The following is a 10,315-nucleotide window of genomic DNA, read 5'->3' as shown; positions in this document are numbered from 1 at the left end:
AAAGTATTTTCTCTGACCACAACTGGGTGAAGTTAGAAATCAATAATAAAAGTAAAACTGGGTAATTCACACATTCGGGGAAAGTAAACACTACATTATCAAACAACAGATGGATCAAAGAAGAAGTCACAAAGGAAATTAGAGAATACTTAGAGATGAAGGAAAACAAAAACACAACACACCAAAACTTATGGAACACAGCAAAACACAGTGCTAAGGGGAAAATTTGTAGCTATAAACGCATTAAAGAAAACAAGATCTCTGATCGAAAGCCAAACTTTACCACTTAAGGAACTAGAAAATTAAGAACAAACTAAACCCAAAGCTAACAGGAGAAAGGAACGAATAAAAATTAGAGCAGAAACCAATGAACTAGAGAATAAAGAAACTAATAGGGAACATCAACGAAAGCCAGAGTTGGTTCTTTGAAAAGAGCGACAAGATTGACAAACCTTTAGCGAGATGGACTAAGAAAAAAGAGGTAAGGCTCAAATTACTAAAATAAAAAAAAAAAATGGAATGGTGACATTACTACCAATGCTACAGAAATTAAAAAAAAGATTATAAGAGAATACTATGAACAATTATATGCCAATAAATTGGATAACCCAGATGAAATGAACAGATTCCTGGAAACACAAAACCTACCAAGACTAAGTCATGAAAAAATAGAAAATCTGAGTAGATCTAGAACTAATAAGGATACTCAAATGTAACAAAATGTCTCCCCTGCAAAAAAGAAGTGTCCAGGTACTGATGGCTTTACTGGTGAATCTACAAAACATTTAAAGAAAACTGAATGCTGGGGTGCCTGGGTGGCTCAGTCGGTTGAGCGTCCGACTTCGGCTCAGGTCATGATCTCACGGTCTGTGGGTTCGAGCCCCGCGTTGGGCTCTGTGCTGGCAGCTCGGAGCCTGGAGTCTGTTCTGGATTCTGTGTCTTCTCTCTCTGCCCCTCCCCAACTTGTGCTCTGTCTCTCAAAAAATAAATAAATGTAAAAAAAAAAAATTAAAAAAAAAAGAAAAGAAAACTGAATGCCAGTCCTTCTCAAACATTTCCAAAAAGTTGATGGGGAGGAATGACTTCCTAAATCATTCTGTGAGGCCAGCATTACCTCGATACCAAAGCCAGCCAGACACCACAGGAAAACTGCAGATAAATAGTCTTAATGAATACTGATGCAGAAGTCCTCAACAGAACACTAACAAATAAATTTAAGCTGTATATTAACAAAATCATACTCCATAACCAAGTGGGATTTATGCCTGGAATTCAAGGACAGTTCAACATATGAAAATTGATCAATGTAATACACCAGAATGAAGGACAGGAAAAAAACATACTATCCATCTCAACTCATGCAGAAAATGCATTTTAAAAAGTTCAATACCCTCTCATGATAAAAGCACTCAACAAGCCAGGAACAGAAGGAAACTATCTCAATGTAATAAAAGTTATTTGTGAAAAATTTCCAGCAAACATCTCACTCATCAGTGAAAGACTAAAAGCTTTTCCTCTCAGATCAAGAACAAGACAAGAATGCCCACTTTTGCCTCTTCTATTAAACATGATACTGAAAGTTCTAGCCAGAACAATTGGGCAAGAGAAGGAAATAAAAGACATTCAAATTGGAAAGGGAGAAGTAAAATCATCTCTGATGCAGATAATATGATTTTATATGTAGAAAATCCTAAGATTCCACACAAAAATATTGTTAGAGCTAAAAAATTCACCAAGTAACAAGATACAAGGTCAACACACAAAAATCAGTTGCATTTCTATACACTCACAATGAACAATCCAAAAAGAAAATTACAGAAAAAAATTTTATTTCCAATAGCATCAAAAAGAATAAAATGTTTAGTGAGTAATCTCACCAAGGAGGTGAAAGATTTGTAAAATGAAAACCATAACACAGTGCTTAAAGAGATTAAAGAAGACATAAATGGAAACACATCCCCAATCCGTGGATTAAAATACTTAATATTATAGGGGCGTCTGGGTGGCTCAGTCACTTAAGTGTGTGACTTCGGCTCAGGTCATGATCTCACAGTACCTGGGTTCGAGCCCCGCGTTAGGCTCTGAGCTGTCAGCACAGAGCCTGGGGCCTGCTTCGGATTCTGTGTCTCCCTCTGTCTCTGCTCCTCACCTGCTCACGCTCTGTCTCTGACTCAAAAATGAATAAACATTAAAAAAAACCCGAATACTTAATATTGTTAAGATGTCACTACTGCTCAAAGTGATCTATAGATTCAATGAAATCCCTATCAAAATCTCAGTGACTTTATTTTTTGCAGCATTCTAAAAGTTGTGCGGAATCTCAAGGGACCCTGAATAGCCAAAACAATCTTGAAAAGGAAGAACAAAGCTAGAGGACTCATTATTCCTGATTTTAAAACTTACTACAAAGCTACGGTAATCAAGACAGTGTGATACTGGCATAAAGACAGACATATAGAACAAAAAAATAGAATGGGAAGCCCAGACACAAACCCCCACATATATGGCCAAATAATTTTTGACAAGGGTGTCAAAACCATTCAATAAGGAAAGGGCAGTCTTTTCAACAAATGTTGCTGGGAAAACTAGATATTCACATGCAAAAGAATGAGGGTGAGCCCTTACCTCACACCATACACTGAAATCAACTCAAAATGCATCAAAAATCTAAATGTAAGACCTAAAACTAAAATGCTCTTAGAAGAAAGCATGGAGCATATCTTCATGACACTGGATGTGACAATGACCATTTGGATATGACACCAAAGGCACAGGCAACAAAAGAAAAAACAGACAAGTAGGATAATAGAAAAAAATTGTTTAAATTGTGCATCAAATGATAATATCAACAGAGTTAAAAGATGACCTACAAAATGGGAAAATATTTGCAAATTACATATTTGATAAGGAACTAATATCCAGAATATAGAGAGAATTTCTAAAACCCAACAACAACAACAAAACAAACAAACAAACAATCCAATTAAGAGATGCACAAAGAGCTTACATAGACATTTCTGTTTAGGAAGAGAAAAGATAAATATGGCCAAGAAGCACAGGAAAAAATGCTAGTGTCATAGATCAGTAGTGAAATGCAATTCAGAACCACAATAAGATACCACCTCCCGCCCAGTAGGATGGTTCCTCTCCAAAAACAAAACAAAAGAAAACAAAACACCCAGAAAATAATAAGTGTTGGTGAGGACGTGGAGAAATGGGAAGACCGTGCAACGTCTGTGGGAACCTAAGTTAGTATAGCTGCTACAACAGGAAAGCAATAGGATGGTTCCTTGAAACCAGAATAGAATTACCATATGATCCAGCAATTCCGCTTTGAGGTGCGTATCCAAAAGAAAAACAATCAGGGTCTTAAAGAGATATTGGTACGCTTATGTTCAGAGCATTTACGGTAGCAAAAACATGGAAGCAGACCACTGTCCATCAACAGATGAAAGGACATGCAAAATCTGTTCTATGTGTACGATGGAACATTCTTCAGCCTTAAAAAGGAAGGAAATTAGAACTACACTACAACATGGATGAGCTTTGAGGACATTATGCCAATGGAGATAAGCCTGCTACAGAAGGACAGAGACTGGGGGCGCCTGGGTGGCGCAGTCGGTTAAGCGTCCGACTTCAGCCAGGTCACGATCTCGCGGTCTGTGAGTTCGAGCCCCGCGTCGGGCTCTGGGCTGATGGCTCGGAGCCTGGAGCCTGTTTCCGATTCTGTGTCTCCCTCTCTCTCTGCCCCTCCCCCGTTCATGCTCTGTCTCTCTCTCTGTCCCAAAAATAAATAAAAAAACGTTGAAAAACAAAAACAAACAAACAAACAAAAAAGGACAGAGACTGTATGATTCCACTAATGTGTGGTATTCAGAGTAGCCAAAATCATAGAGCCAGAAAGTAGAATAATGGTTGTCATGGGCTGGGAAGAGAGGGCGATGGGGAGTTAGTATTTCAGGGCATCAATTTTCCAAGGCGAAAAGAGCTCTGGAGATGGATGGTGGTGATGGCTGTACAGCATTATGACTGTATTTAAGGGGCGCCCGGCTGGCTCAGTCGGGTGGGCGTCCGACTTTGGCTCAGGTCATGATCTCACGGCTCGTGAGTCCGAGCCCCTCGTCGGGCTCTGGGCTGACAGCTCGGAGCCTGGAGCCTGCTTCGGATTCGGGGTCTCCCTCTCTCTCTACCCCTAACCCACTCCCATTCTGTCTCTGTCTCTCTCAAAACTAAATAAATGTTATAAAAAAAATTAAAAGACTCTATTTAGTAGCACAGCACCATACACTTAAAAACGGTGAAGATAGTAACATTTATGATATGGGTAGTTTACTCCAAGTACAAAAAAAGAGGCGGGATTTCCCTTCCAGGTTCTGGTTTTCTTTTCCTCTTGCTCCTATGGCATGACTGCCGGTGGCATGAAAACTGACTCTCGCTTTCCCAAGAGCTACATTATCGCCCAGGGTAGCTTCCTATCTACTGGCCTTGGCCCCTTGACTGTGGGCTGTTTCCTTGGGCCGCAGTCAATCCTGGCCAATGTCAAGGCCAACGTCAATCCTGGCCTTGAACGGAGTGGCCCTCTTGCCTTGCTCATCGAGCACTATTCCTTGGCCCTAGAGCCAGCAGAAGCGACTCCCCACTTTTTATATTCCTGTATTCTTTGACATTCCATTTTATTCCTCTTGTAGTCACCTTTTACTAGCTAATAATTCTTTATATTAAATTTTCCCTTTTCAAATTACTTTTGTGATTTCCGCTTTCTGGGTTGATCCCAATTTGTGCTCCTTACCAATCTCGGTGGAGCAAATGCTCCCCCCCCCCCACAGTCATTTCCAAACTACCAATGCCACGGTGTCAAGTGCAAAATTTGGAAGACACACAGACGCACGGTGTTATGGAGTATTTCCACCGTTCAGATACCATATGAGTAAATAGTCTCAAACACGTACATAATAGTAAAATATGGTCAAGTAATTAGAATTTGATGAGCTTGAATGTTGATTGCCTTTGTTGTTAATGTGATTTATGTAATTATAAGATTATATCATTTAATTTTTAATTGTGGCTGTGTGGAACATCTGGCTGACAAAGCCTCCCAAAATTTAACCACCCATTCCCTGTGAGCTGGTCTGAGCTGCTCCGGCACCCTGCCCATGCCCTCTGTCCTGTCCCCCAACACCCCTACCCGCACCCCAACCATCCCTGGTTCTTGATCCGCAATAATGAACCGGGAAGTCTCCTAGTTTCTTAGGCCTCTAAAACCACTCACCGTGGAGCCAGGTGGCTGGCCCCCACCTCACTTGGTTATCCCCCCCCCTCCCACCTAACACCGTTCTTGACACTTTCCATTTATTTCTCAATTTCATTATCATCAGAAATGATGATTAAATTTCCAGTGCAAATACCACTTTACCAGGCTGAATTAATCACAGGGTGGGGCGGGGGGGGGGGCGGGGAGTCCTGGGGACTTTATTTGAGCTTCGGGAACGGTTAACCTTTCAGTCCTCATGGAGGCCACCGCTCACCCTTTGGAAATTCACTGGAAATTCATTGCCTTCTCATAGCCTCTGATGGTGGTGGGGACACAGGAAATCTCTCTCTCCTCCCTCCGTCTCTATCCTCCCTCCCAGGGCCCCTGTCTGCACCCAGCAAGGTCTCTAACAGATGAATCTCCTGGCCTGCCTCCTGGTCCACGGTGGAGTGGCATTTTGTTTTTTTCCCTCCAATTCCCCGGGCATGTGGGCAAAGGCTGATGTGCTCCTCGAAGGGGGCTGGGGAACAAGGAGGCTGTCCATCAACAGGTTCATGGCCTTGGGAGAAGATACGCCTTCAGGCATGAGATCAGAGTCCCCTCTGTCTGCCACAAGGGGCTCATTGTTGGCTGATGAGCTCAGTCGTCAACTCTGGACTCCAAAAGGAACTTGAATTTCAGTACCGAAGGCTCTTAATGCATGGGTGTGATCTCTGTGCCAGGGCTCCCTGCAGAGCAGCTCAGGTCTGAGTTTGCTTCTTCTGTTTCTCTTGCTCTAAATGCCCTCCTCTCAAGACTGGCTGCTTAGTACTTGTTAATGGATCTAATTTTCTGGCATTGATCTTCTCAACTGGAATATACTTGGGAGAAATAAAATAATCATCAAAGAACCTTAAATGAATTACACTCTTATTTTTAAGTTTCTTTATTTTGAGAGACAGAGAGAGAGCACAAGTGAGGGTGCAGGGGAGGGACAGAGAGAGACAGACAGACAGAATCCCAAGCAGGGTCCCTGCTGTCAGCCCAGAGCCCGACTTGGGGCTCATTCCCATGACCCTAGGATCACAAACCGAGCCAAAATCAAGAGCTGGACGCTTAACCAGCTGAGCCATCCAGGCGCCCCAAACGAATTACACTTTTAGTAAGAGAAGATAACAACCCACTTGAAGTGTGGACTACAGGGAAATAAAGATCTGTTGTGTCTCGAGACCAGGAGGGCGGGAGAGGGACCCGGGTGCTGAGGAACTCACCGCCTCTGGGGTCATTTTCTCCCCAGCATGTTCCTGCTTCTGTCACCACCCCAGCTCTGCCCCATAGGGAAAGACGGTGTCTGAGTCATTGTGCCCTCTCCGGGGGTGACAGCTTTGCTTTGGAGAAACGGGGAGCGCTCCCACTCTTCCTTCAACCTTCCTGCCCCAACCTACCTCTGCCTCTTCTTTCATGGGCTCCTCCAAGCTGGGGAATGAGCTCCGGAGACACTGGGCACAACAGGAGGGGAGACTTTCCCCCAGGGAAGGGATGGATGGCCAGAGACAGGCAGACAGGGGCTCTGGGGGAGCAGGCAGGGGTTCTGGAAAGGCAGCTGTGCCAGACTGAACCACAGGTTGTATAGTGGGAAATGGGTTCGGATGGCTTTAACCAGTGACCGGGGCCCCGGGGCTCTCCACAGACCGTGGGCTGAACAGTAACTTCCAGAACCAGCCACTGGCAGCACAGGAGATGTTCAAAGGTCTCCTGCCCCGGGCAGAGTTGGCACAGAGGCCTGAGCCTGGACCAGAGGGAGAAGACAGAGCCCCACTGAAGACTGGATCCACGATCCCACCTAAACTCAATCTCACTTCGGGGAAAGTAGGTGCGACTCTGCGGGTTTTCAGAGGACAAGGCTGGCAAGGGGGCCGCAGAATGACCACGGGGTGGAGGGACCGACAGGGCAGACTGGGACTCCAGGCCTTCTGGAACTTGGTGCACCTGCCCTGGGGTCTCATGCAAGTGCAGCTCTGACCCAGGAGGCGGAGGCTGACAGCGACAGCGTGCCCATGCGTTTATTTCACGAACGTGTATTGAGGTCTAACTACGAGCTGAGCACCGGAGTGACACGATCCCTGCTCTTGCCAAGCTCAGAAGCAAATGAACATATAAATAAGTTTTCTGGTTTATGGAGGGGACAACTGAGTGCCAAGGGAAGTAAAGATTTATTGCTTGTAGGTAAAGGAACTAGGATTCGGAGAGGTTGGGTGAATTGATTTGAGCCTCTCATCTAGGAAGTACAGAGTGAGATGCAGAGTAAAGTGTCCTGTCCCGGGTTTGCACACCTGATGCTGTGACACAAGCAGCCGTGACCCCCACTGCCCACCCAGTGCTGCTCTCACAAGAGCGTTTAGGTGAAATAAGGTCCTCCCTGTCCCTGTTTCCTGATCTCTTCCCCAAGGGTGGGTTGGGACAGCCCAGGCTGGGCTCGGTGCTGGGGCTGGCTTCTGGGGTGGGGTCCCAAAGCCAGGGCCAGGGGACAATTCTATCCAGAGATCCAGAGATCCAGAGTAGGGCAATGGTACTTGGCCTGGAGGACTGATTGTTCCCCGGTGTAGCCCAGGAGGAAACTGAGGCCCGAACGCTGGAGACACCAACAGCCTGATCGAGGCAGAGGGGCTGGAGACGGGCCATCCAAGGGGACAAGACCCAGGTTGGATCTGGAAGCTCCAGGCAAGGGCCACCTTGCCCATGTGCCACCATGTCCCCTGTTCCTGCCATCCTCTTACCTCTGGGTACCAGCCTTAAGCCCATTGACAGCCACCGCCTCCTGGTTACCAGGATTTCAGGCAAAGTGTTTTCTATAAAATCTTTCTGTAACGTAAGTATGAGTCCCTCCCATACGTATTTGCCAGAAGGACCTGGAAAGTTGTCAGGGAAGAAGAGGTGAACCCTGAGTCCACCCTTGATTTCAGGCTTGGGGAAGAAAATGGAGCAGGAAGGGTGTTCCAGACCAGGGTGTGTCATGTGCAAGGGTGCAAAAGGCAGCGAGGAGACCGGCCTGCAGGTCTCCAAAGGGCAGGCTGCAGGGCGGCTTGGGAGGAAGACGTGAGATCTCAGCCTAAGTGAACTGTTTGAAAAGTCTACCAGCTTACGGACGGGAGGAAGGGAAATCAGCATCGAGCACCTTCTTTGTCGCACACGTGTGTCCTCAACCGGCCTATTTCAGCTCAGAGATAGGCCCCGTGACCTACGCTCAGAGCAACCCATACGGCACATTCCTCTGGCCCCAGTGACTGGCACAGGGATGGGGCCCAACCAAGAGCCACTGAGATGCCATGAGACCTTCACTGAAGCTTCCGAGAAAGAACTCTCGTGATCCTTCGCCCATGAACTTGAACCTGGACGTCTGTAGCCCAGAGCTGTTGCCAACGTGTCATGTGTAGCTTGAGCCGGAGAGAAACGGAGAAAAACCAGGCCAGGGTGACGTTATTGGGGGCCCCTTAAGTTGTGGTTGAAACCGATCTGAACCCCGAAAGTTTTCCTACGAGCAGGGAATTCTTTTTTTGCTTCACGTAGTTTGGACTGAGTTTTCTGCCGCGGGCAATCGAACAGAATCGTAACTGTTGACCACATCCACGCGAGAAGCTCCAGTAGAAAGGCTGAGGATAAAGAGGGTCAGTATTCCTTTGGTCACTTTCCTTCTTCTCTCTGCTAACTGGCTTCCCTGCTCACTTGTGACCCACCATTACATGCAGCACCAACACAGCCTCTCCCGGGGCGGCCCGATCTGCCGGGATGGATTTACAGCTGATTGACTTTGTGTCCTCATCCTAAACTGAAGTTCTCAGGGAGGGAATCGGATTTGCCCAGCCTGGACGAGGTGTCCACTCCAATCCGAGTAATTAGCCGTAGGGGTCTTGGAGGGGCGGGGGGTGGGGAGAGGCTGACCAAGGAGAGATGGGCAGGAAATGTAATTCACATTTCTAAACACACATGAATCACGGTCCTCGATTTCCAAACCCGAGGGAACTAATGCCCCAAGAAGCAACGCGACTTGCCCACGGTTGCAGAGCTGCTGGGTCACAAAATCCGGGTTCACGTCTTGCCCTGCTGGACTCTAAACTCTGCCGTCCTTCCACACTGATGGCTCCGGGGGTTTTTCTTTGGAGCCCTTCGATTCCTTCCATCCGCCCCCTTCCTGCAGGCAGGGGAGGACAGGAAACAGGAAAGGGGACTTCCCTGAGAGGTGAGGGCACTCACCCTGGCTGGCAGGGGAGGGGAAGCTGCCAACGGGGCCGGCGCACAGTAGGTGCTCAGGGAAGGAAGTGGCCGGTGACTTGGGTGGGGGGCACAGATGAGGCGCTGAGCTGGGTGGGGGGTGATGTGGGGCCCTGGCTTCCAGCCCTCACGGTCCCATCGCCCACTGTCAGAGGAGGCTCTGGGCACCACCTGGCCGCAGGAGTACGGGTGCACACGGAAGGGGCACCGGGCACGTAGCCGCAGGATCTGGACGAGGCTCTCCCTCAGGGTCGGGGGAAAGGCCCAGCCACAGGGGCTGGGAGACAAGACAGCATTTAGAGAGACTGGGGGCAGGTGCCGGAGGCCAGAAGGGTCCTCTGGGCCTTCCGGCATCAGGACAGAGCAGGGATGTCCCGCCGTGGGGGCCGGGAGGGGGGAGATCCTGACTCAGGGCAAAGAAGGGCACCCACGAGGTCTGGGCCAAGGAGCAGGGCCCGGGCTCAGACCTCAGCTCAGGTGCGGGAACCGGTGGCGGCGACCGTCCGTTTCCACTCTGCGTCCGCGGCTGCGGGACCTGCGGACGGGAGACCGGAGAAAATGTGGCGCGTCACCGGGGGTGCCCAGTGTAACGCAGACTCAGGGACCCAGCGAGGGTTCACCGTTGGCGCCCGGGAATCCCGAAGGGAAGGACACAGTCCTGGGGGCGCCCAGGAGGCGACAGGTCTCAGCCTGGGGGTCACGTTGGCGGGGTAGAGGGAGAAGTGGACTCGGAAGGGGGCTGTCTGGGTTCTGGACCCAACTCAGTCTCCAGACCCCTGTGTAAAGCGGGGGAAGTCACTCGGCCTCTCTGGGCTT

The 10,315-nt window shown here is 48.1% G+C and overlaps 1 long non-coding RNA gene across 1 annotated transcript; it reads right to left on the bottom strand.

The window, feature by feature from the left end:
* Positions 1-9,211: 9,211 nt before the first annotated feature.
* LOC121024912 (uncharacterized) lies at positions 9,212-10,098 on the bottom strand. Its single transcript, XR_005787858.1, has 2 exons — positions 9,967-10,098; positions 9,212-9,419 (listed from the first exon to the last, which is right to left on the bottom strand). It is a non-coding gene; the product is annotated as an uncharacterized LOC121024912 (long non-coding RNA).
* Between the last annotated feature and the right edge of the window lie 217 nt (positions 10,099-10,315).

This window comes from Herpailurus yagouaroundi, unplaced genomic scaffold (assembly GCF_014898765.1).
Source record: "Herpailurus yagouaroundi ecotype Mexico unplaced genomic scaffold, PumYag 77, whole genome shotgun sequence".
Taxonomy (NCBI): Eukaryota; Metazoa; Chordata; class Mammalia; order Carnivora; family Felidae; genus Herpailurus; species Herpailurus yagouaroundi.
The sequence above is the reverse complement of the archived record's forward strand: the minus strand, read 5'-3'. Positions and strand labels throughout refer to the sequence as shown.